Below are 22835 nucleotides of genomic sequence, written 5' to 3' on the forward strand. Positions count from 1 at the left end.
AATATCTTTTAATGTTAATTGCCCATTAATTTAAAAATTTGATTTAATAAAAAACATATTTAATTTATTAAAATTATTAAATTTATTTCGATAAATTATCAAACTCTATTTCGATGCTGTTGATAAAAAATATATTTTTCTATACAATATATAATTTCAATGTAAACATTGATGTACTAAATTCACCAGCAACATCGATTTGTTCAATTGTCGTTAGCTAAACCATTATAAGTCCGAGTTCAGTCACGACACCTAATCATACAGTTGGATTCACTATAAATTTTTATCAACCTACCAGCAAGTAGATAAAAATCTTAACCAGAATTAAAAAATAAAATAAAATCTCTTATAAAGGATCTTTTTGTTAAATATCCTTGGATATAGTGTCTACATATATATATTAATAAAAAATTTAGAATTTTATCTGCATTAACGAGAATCAGAAAGAAGGGATTATTTGTATATTTGAACAGTTCGCAAAGAGCACTATCATCAGTAGAGCCATACGTGACGGTAAATAATTTATTCATAATTGCGATATCGCATGCCATGGTAGCATGTATACACTGCTCTTGCAAATTGCACACATGTTTTCAATATTTATTTTTATTTCATAGACGTAATATTCAGTGATCAATCTTGACGGCAATATTTACTCTGTTTGATTTTTTTTAAGCTTTTATATATATTTTTTTTTTTTAAACATATAAAAATTAAGATTACATAAAATAAATTTAAAGGTATCTTAATCTGTTGATCAGGAGAGAGGGCGTATGATATAAGTGTAAAGCCCCTCGAGTGCCTCTTCGCCAGTGACAGATAAAATAAAGTTATATATTTGTAGGGCATTCTTAAGAAAAAAAAAAAAAAGTGCTTCACTCACACGATGGAACGATTCCGAGTGGTTGCCAGAGACTTTACTATCGATTTAATCGCACACAAGTACACATTGAAGACGCAATATCGACGCTACTTTAACTCTGCGGCAGTCGTTTTCGAAGATAACATCTTTATCCTTCAAAAGGCTTTACGATGTATACTACAAAAAAAAAAAAAAATATGAAAAATAAACTTGTGCTTTTGCTTTTTTCGATTCGTATCATTTTTTCGGTTATAAATTCACGATTGAGAAATAATAATTTTATATAAAATTGATAACGATGCTTTAAAAAAAGCCTGACCACTAAAAAATTTTGAAATAAAAATGAAAAAGGCTTGTTGTTAATTTTAATGTCATTACATAATTTCTACTGTTTCTAAATATAAAAAAAAATTAGTCATTGATGAGAATAAAAAAATAAAACTAAAAAATCTCAAAAAGGTAATTTTTTAATGGCAAAAAAAAATGCACATAAATTGAAGGATCGTTAAAATTTTCTGGTAAACTAAAAAAAAAAAAATAATAAGACATTAAATAAAACTAGAGCACAATGAAATGAAAACGATGAAAAATAAAGAAACGGATGACGGCATCAATGAATAATGTATTTTATACGAAACTGAAAAAACGCGATACATTATGTCCAATCGCGTGGTTTGCCTACTCTTATACTATTTTTTTTTCATTATACAAGTAGGAAGCAGACTTGTAATTTGTTTTTTTTTTTTGAAAATCAAATAAAATATAGTTAAAAATTTCATGGAAAACAAACAATGTTGAGTAAAATAAAAAATTATTATTATATTTTTTCATTATAATAAATGAAAAGTAAATATTATTGTATTTAAAATTATACTTTCGAATAATAAATGAGATAAAAAATTGACTTGCAAATAGATATATTTATGACAGTTGATTTAAACTATAAAATTCAGATGATAATCGATATTCACAAATGTCCATTTTCAAGACACTCACAAACTTCAAATTGAAATTCAATTAAATATTTGTTGAACCGTAAAATCTAATATCATATCACAAAATCACATCATTATAAAACTTAATTATAAAACTTTAATAATTATGAAAATTCAATTAACAAAAAAAAAAAAAATAATAATTTTATAATTATAATTAACTTGATAGTAATATTGAATAATAATTTTAAAAAAAAATAATTTATAATTGATGGTATTTATGAATATTAATCCTATTATCTATAAAGTTGAAATAAATTTGCAAACTACTCATTATTACAAAAAAAATAATAAAAAGTGAAAAAGTTGATTGTACTAATTAAGACGTGGTGAACTGGAAACACAGGAGCTTAAAAAAAAAAAAAAAGTAAAAATCTTGGCAGACTAAGATATACAAAAAAAGAAGAAGATATAAAGTAAGGTGGGATATTTCGTAAACGAGAAAACTTTAACCGTATTAAATTACAGGATATAGTTTGTTATATAAACAAGTTAATCCTTTTGGGATTGATATTCTACTCGAAGGATATTTATTCTTTGATAACCCAGCTGATAAAAAATAACAATAATAATTAATTAAGGATCTGTCAAGATGATAAATTAACGACAAATTATTTATCAAAGTTGTGTGATTTTTTTTTTTTTTTATAATAAAGATATCAAAAGTTTTTCATAAAAATTTAATTAATTAATTACTGTATTTAATTATGTCATGAAATAAATATAAAATTTGTTTATAATATAGAATAATAATATACTGCGTTTGTGCAGAAACTGTGTTGATAGTACTTGAGGAAATTTAAATGTGTTTGTAACGTCTAGCAAGAGATTCGAATTCTCTCTGTTTTTCTCTTTGATATATGCTGTTGAGAGCAATGAAAAAAATATATATATTAGCTTGTCTCTTTTTCTTGAGCAAATAATAACACAAAACCTTTTTATTATTTATTTAATTAAAAATTTAATGAAGGTGTTAATTACATGGTCAGAAATAAAAATGTAAATGTTAAATTTTTTATCATCTTTGAATGTTAAGATATTATTAAATTAATTGAAAATAAAAATAAAAGAAAAATTGATAAACAATTATTGTAAAAAAAATTTAAAAACTTTTTGGCAATTTTAAATCATTTTTGCGATGATTTACTTTTATTTTCAATATATAGAGTTAAAAATGAAATAGTACCTTTAAGGATATTACTCTAATGTTGTTTACTGAAAATATACTTCTTGACTCTTCAGCAGAACTATCAATTTATATGTCATTTTGGGTATAAACGTGATCTGGCAGTAGGTTTAATATGAGAAAACGACGTTTGGCAAAAGATTGAACCCACAGTAAAAGTTGGCTGCAATACAGGTGGAGCTAAAAGATGATGAATAAGAAGAAGAAGATGAAGAAGAGTATGCTCTCGTTTATATGCTCGAGTGTAATGAGGTTGACTCGAGGTATACCAAAGTCAACTAACCTAATTAACCTTGGAACTTTGCTTGTCTATGATATGCCCAACTTAAAACTTGCCAAAATATCATACAAAGTTATGGTGTCATGGATTATTGTCAGCTTATATAAAATTTATGTTATATCATTAAATTTAATTGAATATTATCAATTAACCTGTTTGACAATTAATTAAATTTTTTTTTTTTAATTATATTAATTACTAAATCAAGGATAATTCGAATCAAGGTTCCAATAATGAATAAATTGGTTAAATTAAAAGCCACAATTTCATGATTCATTGAAACGTTAATTAACAATCATAAATTTTTGATTCTGTTATCTTTCGATAGTCATTTATGTACACATTTTTTTTTATTTTAAATATCAAGGGAATGAGTTTAATTATATTATATGTAATCATGATTGTACAACCAATAAATAATTGGGTTAATTATTTTTTTACTATTTTTGAAACAATTTTTATTGAGCTATGTAAACTGTACAATAATTTTTTCGTTGATTCAACAAATGTTTAGAGAATTATTGTTTTTTTTTTTAGTCAGTCAAATTCATGTTTTATATCATGATGAAAAAAGCAGTATTTTTCGAGGATATATATAAGAAAAACTTGGAGATTTTATCTGACAAAACAAAAACAAAAAAGTATATATATTTATAAGAAAAATAATATTAATATAAGCATGCTTATGCAGCAGGTAACGTCGTCAACATGCCATCGTTGAAAAGTTGCATAAAAAAAAAATACATGAAAGTCACATGAAGTATATCAACGAGGCATTCGTGGAGAAAATGGAAAATCAAAACGAACCAAATGTTGAACATGGTTCTTGACAGGTGATCTACGTATGTTATTTTCTTTCTCTTTTTCATCCGACATGATCGACTTGTTCTCTTCTTTATTTCAAATGTTTGATGAGTTTAGATGAAAAAATTTTTTAATACTATTTTCAATTCTTGTAGTTTAAATTTTGTATACTTTGATGGAAAAAAAATAAGCTCTAGATATTAAAATGAGAGGGTTTTGTATGAGTAATAAACGATCAATTTATAAAAAAAATTCTGACTGATAAAATAAAAAATTAATAATTAATTTGATAATTTTACGTTTAAAAATATAGATTAGTTATCAAAATTAATTACTTAAAATTTGCAAAGAAAAATAATCAGTTAAAACTGTGTGGAATATGATATAGTTATTTCCTCATTATATGTCAGAGTCCAAAAAAAAAAATCGTGGAAGAGAGCTTTTTCCGACGACTGTTGATGTGATGTCGGTTGGTTGGCAAGACAGCTGCCTAGATACAAATCGTCGAAATGCCATCATATAGCAATATATTGTGTGTGTGCTTTGGCCAAGATAGGGAGCATGCAAGCACGAGGGCTAAAAAAAAATAATATAAAAAAAATATATATATATAAAAAGAGAAGAGGATAATGTGTCAGGCGTGACTCTCATGCGAGTTTATCTTCTCCACGATTGACTACCAGTTGTTTTTTGTTTTTCAAAAGTCATTGTTTAACTTTTCTGTATCGATATAGACACACTATATTATATATATATATTTTATTTATTTATTTTTTGTGTGTTGCATTGATCTATATAAAAGAAACTCTTCAAGTTTTTCAATCTCGTCCCATTCATGTCATTCAAAGTCAACTTTATACTTATATAAAATAAGAAAGATTTATTTTTTTTTTCTTTCATTGAAAAGAATTCTTGAGAATTATATATTTATCTTATTTTATGAAAAATATCATGTGAATAAAATGGAAGAGGAAAAAGCACAGGAAATGAGAAACTGGCGCCAGAAATTACTTGGTAAAAAAAAATAAAAAAATATACAAATGGGGTAAATTTAATTGCCCTCGCTTTATTTGTTGGATGTGTATTTTAATAATAGTTGATACTTACAAAGATGAATGGGATATTGTTCAGGATAATAGCTGTACCAGAAACCAGTGATATAAAATTTTTGTTGGATAGAATATAAAAAAAAAAAAAGAGAGCTTGCAGAGATACATAGAATTTGGACACAGGAAATGCCTCGTCGAGTTTCCGATCATCCTCCATTTTTCTCATATAGATGTCCTCAATTTCACTCTGGTCCATCTCTTCCTTTTACTACATCCCATTTTTCTTTTTTTTTTTTCCGAGCATTGCAACTTTTTAATCCCAAACGGAAGTTGCCGAGTGCTTTCTCTTCTTTTTTTTTATTTTTTATCTCTTTCGTCTAGTTGAACGCGTTCAAGAGAAAAGAAAAAAAAAATAAAAGAAAGTAATGCAACTAAGAGGACAGCAAAAAAAGCTTCCAACATTGCAGAAAAGTTTGGATGATAAAATAGACATACGCGGATTTTAGTTTCGCTAAAGGAATTTTAATTAAACATTGCCAAATGAAAATTTTATTCATTTTTTTTAAATATTATTTTAATTTTTTTTTGTTGAAACATTCAAATCAACTGTCCAGTTCATCACCTTTACAAATTTTTCATCCTGTCAAACTTTCGATACAACTTTTCTTTGAATTTTTTAAAATATATTTTTTTACTTGAGCAAGAATATAAGCAATAAAAAAAAAAAAAATTGCTTATCGCGCACGGAATTCGGCAGACGGAAGAACCAGGATGGCAAAAAAGTTTTTGTCAAAGCTCACTATGCATATCCAAAGCTTCAACTTTCATCTATACATTTCCCTGTGTTCCTCGAAAAAAAAAAAAAAAGACGGAAATGTCTCTTCACACGAGACAAGAAAAAAATCCAGGATTTTTGTGCTGTATCTATTCTAGGCTGCAAAGTTCCTTGCAAGCTCTCTACAGCAGCATTAGTTGCAACTATGCCAGATGTTGAAGGAGCATACACATGTCTCTAACAAAAGCTTTGCCTGTTTTTTTTTTTTTTTTTTGACATGAAGAAAAAACTGGGGCTACAGAATCAACTTGCTTCAACAATAAATAGTTAGACTATACATTGAAATTTTCAGTAGTATTATAATTCAAGTATCAAAATAATTGAGAAGAAATTTAATAATTATATAATCATAAATAAAAAATATTCATTATTAATTTCTAAGATAATATGACTGAAAAAGGAAGTAATTTAATGACTTTATCAGTGCGTCTACCCCTCGAATTCAATTGGATTTAATGGTGTACAGGGGATTCATGGGGAATCATGAAAAGGATCACCCGTTTGTCCCCCCTTATTCGTTCAATAATTCAGTTCTATATGAAATCTAAAACCTTCATGGTTTGTTTATGGATATTTTAGACAAAAAGCTATACAGATTTATTATGCTTAGACTATGTTGGAGTTTAAATTATTCGCGGTGTCATTACTGCATAAAAAATAAAAAAATTCAATAAATATTATCATGCGTCTACAGTGTATTTATAAAATGAATAAATTTACAATAAAAAATCACTAATTTGTCCAATAAAAATTAGTAAAAGTCATTGTACATCATGTTAATTTTAACTGATTTTTTTGTTAAGAAAAAATTTATATATTTATATATAGTTTTAGATACTTTCATGTTTTATACATTGTACAGAATTTCAACACCTACGACACGTACAGTCTATAGATTTATTCTTGCCACATCAAGCCGTGATAATTTTTTGAATTCCAGTTTAACACGCGACAAAAATTTTCAGGGTGACAAAAAAATCAAGAATAAAATCAAAAAGACATAAAAGAAAATTTATAGATAGATGTTTTTTCTCACAGATATACCATTTGTCAATGATGAAAAATATAAAATTAAAAAAACTATATACATTTCAAATAAAATCAGTGAAACGTGACTAGGACAATTTCACAAAGTTGTATAATGAAATTCAGTTAAATGAAAACGACAGTTACTCACACGAACTAAGTGTAGAATAATATAGATTAAAAAAAAAAAAGAGACAAAATATCATCATGGAAAATTTGTGTTGGACGAGAGGAAAATGAGGAGACAAAAAAAGGAAAGAAGATAAGGGTACAAGGTATATTAAATATAGAGCTTTTGTAAATGTGAAAATTTTGTTGAAAATAAACGTTTGTATATGTGGTTTAATGGAAGAACAGAGAAGAGAAAAGTTAACCACCGCAAATGTAGATTTAGCACGAACGATAAAATTGTGCTTTAATTGCCAGGTATATTGCATAAAATTTTATATATATTTATACAGAAAAATATATTTTTTTAAATTGACTGATATAATTATTTGCTAAAAAAATTCTATTCACTCTAATGGGAGCATATGTGAGTTTATTAATAAAAAAGAAAAAAAAAAACCATTAACACAGTGTGATAGTTGAATATATGAGAATCGTTATTTTTAATTTTTCAGCAAAAATAATTCGGGCGTCATCAAAAAAAATAAAACTTTTGATTGGATTTCCATTTGCGACCAACAAAATTGATCGTTAGATGAAAATTCAGTTTTAACCATAAAAATATAAATGAACGCAATTTCCAGACTGATTGCAACACAGTTTCGACTGAAAAAAAAAACCAACGAAAGCCGATGATGTAAAGGGAGAAAAAAAGAAATTAAGAAATCTGTCGAGCTTTTTTTTATAAAAGTAACGAGTACGTATTCATTAAATTAAGAATAAATGGTTTGAGTTTGAGAATAGATTTAACGACAAGCAAGAGAGGTTGTGATTCATAAATTTGTATGAGATGTATGTGTTCAGTTGTAAAACGCTGAATCGGTAATGGCTTATCTCTCATTTGAAACCTAAAATGAAAAGGGTCGATCGTGTAACTAAATGCTTATAATGGAGTGAGGAAAATTCACCATAAAATGACTTTTATATATAAATGCTGAAATGTAAAATATATATCTGAAAGAATGTCTATTAAACTGTCTCTCGATAAAACTAACGAACATCAAAATCAATGAATAATAAAAAAAAATATGCTATCGAAAAAATAATGAATGTATTCAATCAAATAAAAAATGAATATTTATTGAATAAAAAATATATGTTTAAATTATATTTTATATTTTGAAAATAAATACTGTATTTTGTTTGACTGGCATATTTATTTTAAATATATTTTGAATATATGACTATATTTATATGTGAAAATATAAAAAATATGTCTGAAATATATTTGATATTCATGTACTAAAATTTGAATGTAATTTTTTTTATATTTATTTTAAATATTTTTCCAATTTTAAACATAAGAAAAAAAATGGAAAATAGCTGTTATTATATCATGATATTTTCATGAATGATTTTCTACCTTTTTTTTTTTTAAATAATTAATAGTGTTTTAAAAATAAAAATTGCAAAAGAAGAGACAATTTTTATTGAATAAAAAAATTTGAAATTAAAATTGATTCTATTGAAAAATTTTAGATCTATTATTGTTTTTCCTTTATTAAAAAGTCAAAGTGTCATTGAATTGATTAAAAATTTTATTGTTTAATTATTTTTTTTTATTTTCAAATTTAATTTGAATTAACTTTTAATTTAATTGATATTTCTTTGACATTTAGATTGACAATTGTACAATTGAGTATACTCAAACAAACGAAACAATTTAAAAATTTAAAAAATTAAGTTTTTATCAAATTTAAAATGTTATTAAAAACATACAAAGCAGTTATTTATGTAACAAAATATATATTATGGTAAACAATTTATAAAGTAAATATTTAGTTTAAATTATTAATTTTAATTTTAAAGTTTATTAAACATAGTGGCTTGTAATGATTAATGCGTTGTTAAAACCTCACTGTTTTAGTACAAACAGTAGACGTGTATTTATACATAGAGTTGGGTCTGCCACAAAATTGAGTCAAACTACTGGGTTAAATTCAAAATTAATGAGAATATGTCGGACATGTACAGAGTGACCAGCAAAAGGTATTTTAGGTTAACAATATTATAAAATTCAGTGATACTACAGTAAAAACTAACAAAATCAGAAAAAAAAAAACAAAAAAAAAACAAGTGGTTTTCATTTTACCAAAAGAAACATAAAAATTTTTATTGAAAAAGTTTATTTTTCATGTTTATTTTCAATGCAGAAAATTATATATTTTTTTTTTTATATACTAAGTATAATTTCATTTAAAAAAATAGCAGAGAAAAGGAGAGAGAGAGGGAGAGAGTAATGAATGCATATTTTTAAGAACATTTAAAACGTGTTAGTAGACGTGTTTATATAATAATACTCAAGCACATAATGCTCAAATGAAAATGAAATGAGGTAAAAGCAACATGGGGGATGGAGAAATGAACAAGTTTCTTCATCAAAAGTCAACCGTGGGTTGTACTACCACCACCATTTTAAAATTCCATTTCGAAATATTTTTTTTTTTCTTTTTTTTTTTCATTCAACTATACACGTCGTTTCAAGGATCCAATTAGTGGGCGTTTGATTTCAGCCTTATTTTATGCCATCAAATTTATACCGTTTTTTTCAAATATTTATTTTAAATTTTTCACTATAATTTTTTATCATGCAGAGTGTCAACAACTGCTGGGATTTAACATTTAAATTGCCAGTCTGCGATTTGATGATTCCAGTGAATATATTGGTCTTGTTAATACATTATAAACTCTAATTTAAATATCATATACAAATATTTTTATACTATTCAATGATGTACTAAAAAAAAAAAGATTTAATTAGTCGATAATATTTATCAGGCACAATTTTACTTATGCCTTCCTTTTATTATTAAAAAATTACATTGAAAAATGACTCTTACGTCCTTTTATTACTACCTTAAAAATATAATAATAATTTTAGTCTACACCACTGCAGGAAGTGAATTAATTTAAATACCCTTGAGATGAAAAAAATATTTTTTTAAAAGTGCACATGAGTTTGTTGGAAAAAAAAATTAAACCTTCAATATTTTAATATTTTAAAATAACGATAATTATTTTTCAATGTTTTTACTTTTAAGCTTTTTAAATCATAAATCATATAATGATATAATTTTTTTAATTTATCGAGTGGTGCATAAAGCTTGCTCATCTGACTTTTGATTGATTCACTAATAAAATAATAATAATAAACATGAGATATATCGTCAATTAATTAATAATAAGTCAATCATTTTTATACCTGACATTTGGATCGTTAATCACACTTTGTCATTTGAATCAATTATATTAAAAAATGATCATAATAATAATTCTGTTTCATTGTTAATATCGTGAATAAAAAAAATAAAAAAAAATAATAATATAAAAACGAGATATTGGCTGTATTATTCTGGAATTGAAATTTAATATTGCAATGATGATTATGGAATGTATATATATATTTATAAAGATTTTATTTATTTTTTTTTGTTATTTTTAGATAAGGATATTGAATGAAATGGCTATAGTCTCTCTCGAGATTCAATATTTTCTTTTTATCTTTATTTCAATTGTTGAAGTAACTATAAATTTTATTTTTTCGATTTTCACCTATATAGAAAGTCTACACGTGTGGAAATAATATGTTCATTTCGAATTCATGAGGGAAGTAATTTATATATAGATATACAAAAATAATAAAAAAAAAAATTTATTTATAAATTTAGTCAATAGAAAAAAGAGCTTTTTTTAAATGACGATCAAATAGTCAATCAAGAAAAATATTATGACTCTAAATTGAATTATAATCAAGATAAAAAAAAACATAAATGTTTAAAAATTTAATTTTTAAATTCAACAAAAAGCTAACAGGCAAAATATATCAAATTATTTTAAATATTAATTTAATTTTTTTTTTTTCAAGTATATATTTTTTAATAATTTTCAAGCTAAATATTAATTCAACAACCAAACAAAAACATAAACCAATTTTGACATTTAAAATATGTTAAATTTAGCATTTCTTTTTTTTTTTTAAAACTGTAGTCCAAACAATTTCAATTGAATATATTATATATACCCTGATGTTCTATCTTAACCAGATATTTGCACAATCACTCACGGATAAATCCTTAGACATTGTAAACCATGTGGGTTTCATTTACACCTGGTGATTCATTCAGCTCCCTTCAGACACACTAACACAATCACCAAAATGATCATGATATTTATCATCCAACAAATAATTCATCCCCATTATTTTCTACATCTTTGACAAAAACTTTATTTGTAAAACTTCAAATTGATTTTTTTTTTTTTCAAATAAAATAAAATCAATAAAATGCTTCTTTCTATAGAATTTTTTTTTTTTCCTTATTTCTTTTTTAGTTTTTCAACAACGATCTTGCGATTCACGAGACACATACACACAGTATATGTATATATATATTTTTTTTTTCTTGCATTTGTCGTATCTATGGTGTACTGCGACAGGGATACATACACGATATATACGTATATAAAATAAAAATGTATATATTCACAAATAGAATAAGATAAAAGCTCAGAGAGTCAGTATATGCATTATATTTTAGAAGGTAACATTGAGCTTGTATTTTTAATGGAAACATCTTGTTATTACCCTCGACCTGGTCGAGTCCTTTCAAATTCAACGACCCTCATATACATGTAATAATTTATTTTTATTATTATTTTTTATTTTGTGTAAACCAAAAGTTCATCATCTACCTTCTAGTAATTATTCCAATATCATACACGATGCATCATTCCTTTTGCATTAATTCCTTGTTTTTTTTTGTATTCATTTTTTCTTTTTTTTTCCTACTGAATAATAATATTCCAGAGAGGCGTGAATGTCACACAAACACTGTTGGGAATTGTTGCCACAACTGCGTGTGAAAAAGTAATTTTCTACCGTAGAAAAATAATAATATACCAACGAAAAGAAAAATATAAAAAAAATTATATATACTTTGTGGTAAAAAGTTTTTTGTATATTTTTTTTTTTACAAAAAGAAAAAATTTATAAATAAAATGTAAATAATAGTAACGAATGCAAGTGTCACAAGCATATTAAGTTTTATGCGTGAAAATACTTCAAGACTATTCAAATATTATTCCAATCTTGAATAAATTTCCCTTGTGAATATAAGTCCGCATGTTTACTCTGATTATAAATATATGTATATATATTTTTTTTCATGAAAAAAAGTAAATATATAAAATCACAAGTTAAGCAAAAATAATTATATTAGATTGAAAAGTATTGATCAAGTTATGATTTTATATTATTTATTATATATTGATCGTGAAAAAAGAAATAAAAAAAAAATTATAGATTTCCCTGGTGTATCGCGTGATGTTTTACTAGAAATTCCTTTTCAAAATAATAAAAAATAAAAGTCGCAAAAGTTTTTCTACAGCTAGTTAGTTGTTCCTATCTTTTTTTTTTTTTCTATTTTTTTTTTTTTTTGATCACGATCGTTTTTGTTTCTTTTTGGATTTACTTATTTTTATTTTTCTGTTTTCTTACAATTTTATTTTCAACATTTTACTCTGAATGTTCTTATTTTTATCTTCACCTTTATTTGCTTTTTTTTTAAAGGATAAGATCGAGGTTATTTTTTCTTAACTTTTTTATATAGATGTATAGCAATAGAGAGGGGATGATGTGGTTGGTTTAGAGATACACTTTAGATTCGATACGATTTAGCAAAAAAGTTTGTCTTTCCTGCATACACTGTACTGTAAAAATAATAAAAAAATATATATATGTAAAATAAGTGTATTACTTGGAGAGATTGTAGTAGTAGTTGTTGTTCTAATCCTCAGGCAAAACGTTCAATTTGCCATACACTCACAGTGTCTTGTCGTATTAAAATGAAAAACTTTTTAAAATGGAAATTCAAATTCATATATTTATACATATATACTTTCACTCTTTTTTTGTTTTTTTTTGAATGAATAATTTTCAACTTTTTATATGCATTTCAATTTTTTTTTGCTTGTTGCAGCCTTACGGGATAAAAAGGGTGCTATGGTAAATTTAAATTATTATTAGAATATTGTGCTTTTTTATGGTTTACGTGAAACATAAGAAAAATCAAGAATAACTTACGAAAATAAGAATGAAAAAAATTTATATATATTATTTTGAAAAATTTTATTCAAAGTTTAAACTTTATCGATATTTTTTTTTTTTTATTGAAGAATAATTGATATAGTATTTGAAAAATGAAGAATTGCAAAAGAAGATACAATTTTTATTGCATAGAAAAATTTTAAATTTATTGAAATTATTTTTTAATAATTTTGAATTGTAGGTTAATTGGAATTGAATCATGATACTCTTGTTTGGAATATAAATAATTCAACGTAAAATTAGAGGTATTCTTTTTTTTTTAATAGAAAAATAAAATTGTCATTGATTTGATTAAAATTTTTTTTATGTAATTATTGTTTTTAATTTTGCTATTGTATTTTAATTTGTTTTGAAAATTTTGTATTTCTGTTGATTTTTATTTTTACAGATGGCATAATAAATAATAGATTTTTTTGTAATTAAAATAAAATAATTTTCTTTTTGTTTCACTGTTGGTTACAATGTCCCATACATTTTTTTGACATGGAAAAAGTATTTTTTAATGAATTTTTTTTTTTGGGTTAATTAATTTTGATAATGATAATAGTCAAAATGTGATGTAATTTACATCACAGTAGAAAAGCTTTACTCATGATAGTTTAATGAGATAATAATACGCTTTTTGTTGCGATGGATAATCAAGTTGACAGATTTATTTTTTCTAAGAAGGTTACATACTCTGGTTTTTGTGAAAGAGACACGAATAACAAAACTGAAATAAAAATGACCATACTTGCACAGTAATTTCCATTAAGTTTCTATGATTTTAATTGGAATTTTTAATGAGTTTTTAGAATCCATCTATATAGTATTAAATTTTAAAAAAATAAAAAAATTTAAACTACAAGTTTAGCCTCTTATAACTATTATTTTCATGTAAATGTAAATTTTTGTATTTAAATTCCATATGTTACTTTTAGAATTAAATAATAAAAAAAAAAAAAAAAAACAAAATATTAATGTCGCTGTGGACAGGATTCGAACCTGCGCGGGTAGAACCCAATGGATTTCAAGTCCATCTCCTTAACCACTCGGACACCGCAGCTGCCGACGATTTCTGACTTTATATTTTTGAATCGTTGAAAAAAAAATAAATAAAACCTCATTTACATTTTTTAATTTTCGATTAAATTATTTATACAATAAAACAATTTCTACTTTAAAAATAATAATAATATCCCGGCTGTCAATACGTAAACTCTAAAAGCCTTTATATTAAATTATTTAGTCTCACTATACTATCTTTTTGAATACAAATTTATATATAATTGTCATTGATGTAAATAATTAAGAATTTAAAAAAAAAAAAGAACAAAAAAAAAAACATTTGTCGCTGTGGACAGGATTCGAACCTGCGCGGGTAGAACCCAATGGATTTCAAGTCCATCTCCTTAACCACTCGGACACCGCAGCTGCCGACGATTTGTGACTCTACAATTTTGTACTTAATCGTTTATGTATAGTAAAGTGTGTAAACACTTGTTCAATCTGTTATTAAGTATACTTGACTTTTATCAGTAAAGATTATTCTTTTTTATTTACATTAATTTATCGGTGGCAAATTAGCAAACAACTTAATTTCCTCCTCGATTTTTTTTTCAACTGCTTTATGAATAGTTGATATATATTTTAGTATTTTCTTTTTTTTCTTAACTCTGACTGAATTTTTTCTTTCATTTTTCAACTCAGGATAAATTAAAATTATCCCACTCATTGTTAAATTGAAAATATTTATTAAATCGTTACCCTTATTTTTTCAACTTGAAATGAAAAAGAAAATTATATCAAAAAAATAAAAAATGTATACACGTCATGGGTAGAATCGAGAGCCAAGAAAAATGATGCAATTGAGGGGGAAAAAATAAAAAATAAATAAATGGAAAAGAATTGGCTAAAAGTAACTAGAATAAAAAAATTGAAAATTTTCAACAAGCTAAGAAAAGGTAGCAAGCCACATTACACGACATGTTCCATTTATTTTTCATTTCAAAAACAGAAAAAAAATATATAAAAAAAAAAAAAAACCAGGAACCCTAAAAGAAACGGAAAATATAATTTTTTTTTTATTATATATTCTCTAGAGACGTTAAAAAAAAAAAATAATAATAAATAAATAAGAAAATCTCTGACACATGTTTAAAGACATATTTGAAATTGTAGCAAGCACTCGGTTAAATTTAATGAAATTCAGTGTATGAAGAAGGAAGTGCATTTACGGATGAAAAAACAAACACGACATACTCAGCAGTAAATTATTAATCACACGTATATTTGACTTTATTATTAGTTATATATAAGTCTCAACGAATGATAGCATCATATCCAACGAATTTCTACCAGTAATATAGAATTTTCTCTATTAAAATAAAAAATAAAATTCAGCTTCCAACACTCTTAAAATAATTTAAATAAAAATATGTTAATAAAATTATATATACCAAAGACAGAAAAGAAAAATATAATATTATTATTTAAGTGTTGGGTAATCAATCAAAAATAAAAAAAAATCTACGATAATTTGATGAAGAAAAAAAAGAAATATGTGTCATAGAATATTAATGGAAATTTTATGTTTTCATATAACGTCAAAATATCTCTTTTATCAAGCACATCATAACTCAGCACTTTTTGGATATATTATATAACTTATAATCTATATGTGCTGTGATTCTAAAAGGTCCATTCAAACATAGCATTATCAATCAAAATTCAAAACATATATGCTTGCAGGTTGTTGTTATTCAAGTGGATGATTTATGGCCAATTTAATCGCCTGTCAAACGAGGTCAAGAAATAAATTATCAAACGATGGGTGACATATAAATTTAAATTATATATATAAAACCAAAAAATATATATAATGCATTTTAAAAATTTTATTTTTGACTAGTTTGACTAGGCTTTTAGAAATAAAACAAAAATAAAAAATAAATAAAATAAAAGAGATAATATATCAGTGTTGAACCAGGGATATCTGTGCTACATTGTTTTTTTTTTTTCCTCTGCTTGTACAATAAAACCGTTGAAAGATTTGTAAAAAAAAGAAAAAAAAAAAAATTGAAATAAAAATCTGGGCTTTTCGACGTTACAAAAATTGCATTGCTCAAAATGGTAAATGGAAAGAGAGCTTTCTCCTTTCGAGTTGGTGTATTTTTAAAAAAAAAAAAGATGAAGAGTATATGGTGAAGATTGAGAGTTGTATTATTCAAATATCTTTGGGTTAACGGTATCTATATCCCAATGGATTCAGCTATGAATGTTTTATCATTAAAGTCGCTGCTTCTTCAGTCGTTTCAAATACTAGTCTTTATACCAACTGTCAAATGAAACTTGCTAGAATATTGTATATTATGTTTATGTTGAGAAAATAGGTGATTGTGTATATTCATGAAGGAATATTTAATGTTAAAATGACAATAATGAAACAGTTTTTTATTTATAAAAAATAAATAATGTTATCATCTTGCGATTGTATTTGTCGTGATTCATTTGATGTTTTATCTTTTTCAGTATAAAAATAAATAGACAATATTACTTTACGAAAAACAAACTACTATTCTGTTCATCTAGATATAAATGCGTTTTATTATTTTATTTGAATTATTTTATTTTATAAATTTAATTGAATTTCGTGGAATTTTTTATAAATGATGTATTTTTTTTTTTTGTTTGAAATTAATTGTAAATTAAAACTAAAGAATCAAGGGATTCAATTTAATGTACAGTATTTAGAGGAGCCATGTGAACAGTGTTTCATGAAATTATAACGAGTTTGGATGTGTATATATATATATCAAGTTCTTATAAAGTATCCCATCGTGGTTTGTATTATTTTAACGAGATTTACGTAAAATGTCCTGGATTAGAGTGGGATATTTTACTGACCAAAGAGAGCTTGATATTCTCATGTGGGTTGTTTTCAACTTCTTTATTTCTCTTTTTTATATTTACATTTAATTTTCATTTAATAAAAATTAATTTCTTTTTTTTAACAGAGAAAAAATAAATAGAAATAAATTCGATTTGTATTAAAAGAAAATATTTTCTCGGGAGAAAAATTGAAGTATGAACGACAATGACTCTGTTGTACTTGGTAAATTAATATCAAGAAAACTTTAATTCAACAGGTTTTTCTATTAATAATAATAAAAGAATAAAATGATAAAGAAAATAGAATAGTCGATCAAAATTGAGTTGACTTTTTTTTCGATAGTGCAATTTATATTTTATGATAAATTTACGATATGTTATATTTATAAAATTGCAATGGCGACTGAAAGCCAAAAAACGATCTCTAACTTTAAATATATAAGATAGAGCAAAAAAAAAAAATATATAAAATATAAGAGAATGAAGATAAAAAAAAAAAAAAGAAGTTGAATATATCGAGAGTCATAAAATTACAAGTAGATGAGAAAGAGAGCAAGCAAGTCAATGTGAATTTAGGAGTGTAAAAGTTTGCCAAGAGGTTTTCAAAAACCATTCAAATAAAAGGTACACACACATACACCCACAAATACAAAAGAAAAATGATGGAGATTATAAAATAGTTACCACGAATTTTCAAAACATTATATTCAAACTTTTTATTTTGTTTTTTAAGTAATAAAAAAAATAATGATATTTAAATTAAATATTCTGTAAATGAAATATATGATTATTTTTTTTTTAAATTCATCAAGATTTTACAACAATACAACTTGGAGAATACAAGAGTTTATTTATATTTTTTTATGCATTTTATTTTATACTTAAAGTTATCAAAAAGTAAATTTACACTTACTACGAATAAAAGACGTAAGTAGAAAAATAAAAAAAAAAAGAAATACATGTATCGATTGCACAGTGTAGTTAAATATGTATAGAAACACAAAAGTATAAATTCCAGGAAATAAGGGTCGTATTGTCTTGCTAGTAGTCTATTGTAAGGCACTATTATCTCTTGTTCACGGTAGGGATTAACCTTATTTTTTTGTGAAATATAAGAAAAGAAAAAAAAAAGTGACCAAAAGACCAATAAAGTACACGTCAAATGTTTATCTTTTTTTATATTTTCTTATGATCTCTTGGGGGTGTTTTTGTATTCGCAATAATATAGTTTTATCTTATATTTACTTGTAAAGAAAAAAATTATCACAAGATTTTTGAATATCTTTTTAATTAAAAATGAATCAAAATGTAGACTTTAATGTCTTTAATATCCTTACAAGGTATAAAATATTTTACAAAGAATTAATATTTACTTGTGTATTTTGGGCGAGCTTCCAACAAAGAAAATGATACTTGCTGAAAGTCTATTTACATAAGGCTTTGACTCAGACAATAAAGATACTGAATTTAGATGAAAAATATTACACTGACCCTGTTCAAACCAAACTGATCGGAATTTCTTAGATATTTACCTTTTTCAAGTCAAAATTTCAGTCAAACGTTGATCCAAATAGAACAGAAGTTTGGAGCTTTTTTTTTCAAAGATAAAATTTGCATTATAAATAGAATCACATATGAGAAAAAACTGAGACAATATTATTTACATATTTTTTTCTTTACGGTGAAAATTGAAGGATGCTTTTACAGTTTGCAGATTAAATTTTTGTACTTCTGAAACGAACTTTAATAGATATTCTCAGATAAAAATTGAATTCACTTTTTGACCTGTTAATGACTAATTAACCTCACTTAGGTTCTGTAATTTTAAATTTAATTATTTATACAATAAAATATATTTTTTACTTTGAAATAATAATAACCATGGTAACACCACGTAAATTCCAAGAGCCCTTTTATTGAATTATTTAGTCTCACTATCGTCTTGAATACAAATTTATAATTGTCATTGATGTAGATAGTGTTAACGATAAATGAAAAAAATATAAAATATAAATAATAAAAAAAATTGAATAAACCTGAGGCAGTACAAGCGGAAAATGTGCGACCTTTTTACTCAACTCTATGTAACTGTCTGTACTATATTTTATTTTTCAATTCTCAAAACAGAATAAAAGACAAATCTTTTATTTCATTTTTTATCCAACAGTTTGAGAGTGCACAACAGATCCACAATGGTAAAAAAAAAAAAAAATACAAAACACAGGACAAGTTTAAGAATATACTTAAAAATTGATGTGCTTTGAAAGTTTTAGTATTGGATATAGAAGTTTGCGGATTCTGACTTTACACGGAGATGTTTTCGTCGATTGCACGGAAAGAATATCCATCGACTATGTTGTGTTGTATATTAATGAAGAAAGAAAAAACAAAAAAAATATTTATACATGTATAGGTGTGTATAATATCTAGATAAATCAAATTGAAAATTCAATTGAAATGGAAAAATACACAGTTACTCAATTTCACGACCATAAGAGATTCAATCATAAGATATACATATATATACACACAATAAGCACACGTGTGTATATATATATTGCTTTGCTTTTATTGCAAAAAAAAAAAGAAAAAAATGTTGATTCAATCTTAAGACTTTTTACATCAATTGGTTAGAAATAAATTGAGCAAAAAAAAACAAAAAAAATGTATTTTTTCATCTAACAATCGTTTTTACGTGTTATATCAAATTTAACTGATCGTTTGTCAAATTTTATTATTTTTTTTTATTCTTGACAAACGATTGATGATTTAAAAAAAAAATTTTCTCCATATATTTAATCATTAATGTTTTTTATTTGAAAAATAATTCAAAATTTATCATCAATTTATCGGTAGGAAAAATCAAAATGACACACTCGTCGAGGGATTTCCATGATGATAAATAAATAAAAATTTTAAACAATATAAAGTCGAAAAATACGTGATTAATAATTACTGATTATTTACACAGTATTGTTTGTTGTGGTTGAAATTTGGTTTGTATATGAATACATTCGCAAAATGCAAATGTAAATAATTATGTAAAATATTTACACGAAATTTTATTAATGAATGAAAAATTGGTGGTTTATTTTGAATTTATTTCAACAAATAAGAATAATAAAACTTTGTCGGTGTATTGTATTTTGTTGAATAATAACTTGAGCGTAAAATAAATGAAATATATATTTTGTAATAAAATCGATATTAGTATTTATTTGCTTGTTGAAAGTTAACAAAAAAATAAATAAATAAAATTCATTTGAATAATATTAATTAATTAATTTATTTATTAATAATTTGTTTTTTGTTATATCAAAACTATATTATCGATTTATTATTTTATAATTTCAATTGAAGCGAGTAGAATATCTCAATCTTTGGTCAGACAGAAAAATATTTTTCTAGTAAACTAAATTAATAAATTGTTATATTAATTTATTTATTAATATGAAACAAGATAAATTTTTTAAATATTTATTTTCATAATTAAAAAAAAAAATGTATTTCATAAATAATTAAATTTTTATTTTATTATAATATATAATTAAAATCTTATAGTAGAAAAATAATTTAAAAAAAAAACCTTATAATTATATAATTATAAATAAAAATGAATTTATTTACTTTAATATTTTATAATAAATTGTAAAATATTTCGAGTGATGAATGCCTCAGTAAATTCAAAGATTTATTTATTTATTTATTTTCCGTTCTTTAATTACAAAGTTTTAAGTACTTTTATTATATTAATATGTGTATCTCAATATACATGTTTGTTACTTCAACAAATACTGATAATAAAAAACAAAGTTGAACTTTCTTGGAATATTTTTATTTGTTTTTTTATTCAATTTTAGTTGACTATTTATGAGAAATCAATTATTGAAAAACAATAGAATGCCATCGATTGAAAGGTCAACAATAAAGATTGTACTTTTAATTCGAAAGTTATTCAACTGAATCTATTCTAAAATTGTTTGTTTTTTTTCTTTTTTTTTGTTTCTGTATGTTGCTATGATATTATGGTATCACTATTGGTACCATATATGGGGAGTTTACAAAAAGTACAGAAGCATTTACCGAAGAACTTATGGTAAAGGTAGATTACCCATAAGTTCCTCCATATCAGTAGCAATAACGATTCATTGACAATGTCATTCATTTGTTTTACTTAGTTTCTGGACATTTTTTCTGTTTGTTATATATATGTGCTATGGACAATAGCAAGAATTTACTATACCAAAATAGTTTTCCATTCAGTTTTCTAAACCCAATGAATATAAATCGTTTGAAAAGATCGTCACTTTATAGTGTTAGAAACCAGTTTGCCAGTTGTATTATTTTACTATGTATCTACTTATTTCAAAGTTATTTATCACATTTCCGCTAAAATAAGTAAACGCACCGAAACTTTTGAAACTTTGATTTGTTGTTTACTTACTTGGTATCCCAAGTATCCTGTTTTTTATTTATTGATCTTTTTTACTTAAATCTTTGTCGTCTTAGTTTCTGAATAATTAAAGGTCAAAGTTGCTTACTTTTTAATCTTATACACTGGGGCTTAAAAAAATATAAATTATTGCTACTTATATACTCACTCATAAACTACAATAATAAACAAGCAAAAAAATTTAATATAGTGCCTACAATTATATGAAAGTAGCTATGATAAATTTTTTGATAGCTGTTGTTTTAGTCTAAGTAATTAAATTATAATTGCAAACATTAAAATGATTACGAATTTTTTTTGTGGTAAATTGAGGTCACTTTAAAAATACTGGCATTTTCCATGTACCCACAAAAAAAATAAAGCCTCTTTATATTTTTTTTAAATTCAAATTCTCGTAAAAATAATAATTTTCATATTTTTTTAATACAAGCACTCGATATTTTTATTTATTTATTATTGTCCATACTCAAAAACCAAACAATTTAAATTTTCTTGATGTACATGCGTGTTTACATTTAAAAAAAAAACCTTGCTATTCAATGCTACGCTAAAATTTGAATTTTAAAAATTCATTTTTATTTTTAGTATGAAATTTACCTATTTTTTAAATTATACAAATACCCCGATGTATTGTAAAAAGCAACCACAATGATTAATTTAATACCACTTTGAGCTAGATTTTTTTGAATTTCTTTTTGTTTTATTTTTGCATACAATCTACCACAAAAAAAAAACCATTCAAAAGTTGTTAAAGGGCATATCTGTATTGGTTATACATGTTTATTTTTTTTTTGCATTTACTTTACAAAGTTAAAGTAAACTACATACATGCACTAAAGTTTGGCAACATTAACGAGTGTGGATATATAGTTATCCCATATTCCAACAAAAGTGAAGAGTGCTTTTGACCAAAGGCTATTTAAAAGGGAACTTGAATATAAACTCGATTAATACAACGATTGTATTACATACAAAATACAATCAATAATTATTGTTTGTTATTTTTTTTTTTAATTTTTATGTAGTCAAAAATCAAAAATGTCATATGCAGTTAAATAAAAAAAAAAATACATATCATATATACACGACGATCGACAATTTTCAGTTGTTCAATTGATGGCACTATTTAAAATTGCAAGGTATAAAATTTCAGCAAAATTCAATAACAGGGTGTATATGTATATATTGTGCAAATTCATACAGT

At 24.3% G+C, this 22835-nt stretch overlaps 1 protein-coding gene and 2 non-coding genes across 3 annotated transcripts in view; all 3 read right to left on the bottom strand.

Moving 5' to 3' along the window:
- Positions 1–22835, bottom strand: part of LOC122854776 (prolyl 4-hydroxylase subunit alpha-1) — a 60186-nt gene that overhangs the window by 15137 nt on the left and 22214 nt on the right. The window lies entirely within an intron of this gene.
- On the bottom strand, positions 14272–14353 carry Trnas-uga. The gene has a single exon. It is a non-coding gene; the product is annotated as a tRNA-Ser (tRNA).
- Trnas-uga lies at positions 14640–14721 on the bottom strand. Its single transcript has one exon. It is a non-coding gene; the product is annotated as a tRNA-Ser (tRNA).

This window comes from Aphidius gifuensis, linkage group LG4, assembly GCF_014905175.1.
Source record: "Aphidius gifuensis isolate YNYX2018 linkage group LG4, ASM1490517v1, whole genome shotgun sequence".
In the NCBI taxonomy this organism is placed as follows: Eukaryota; Metazoa; Arthropoda; class Insecta; order Hymenoptera; family Braconidae; genus Aphidius; species Aphidius gifuensis.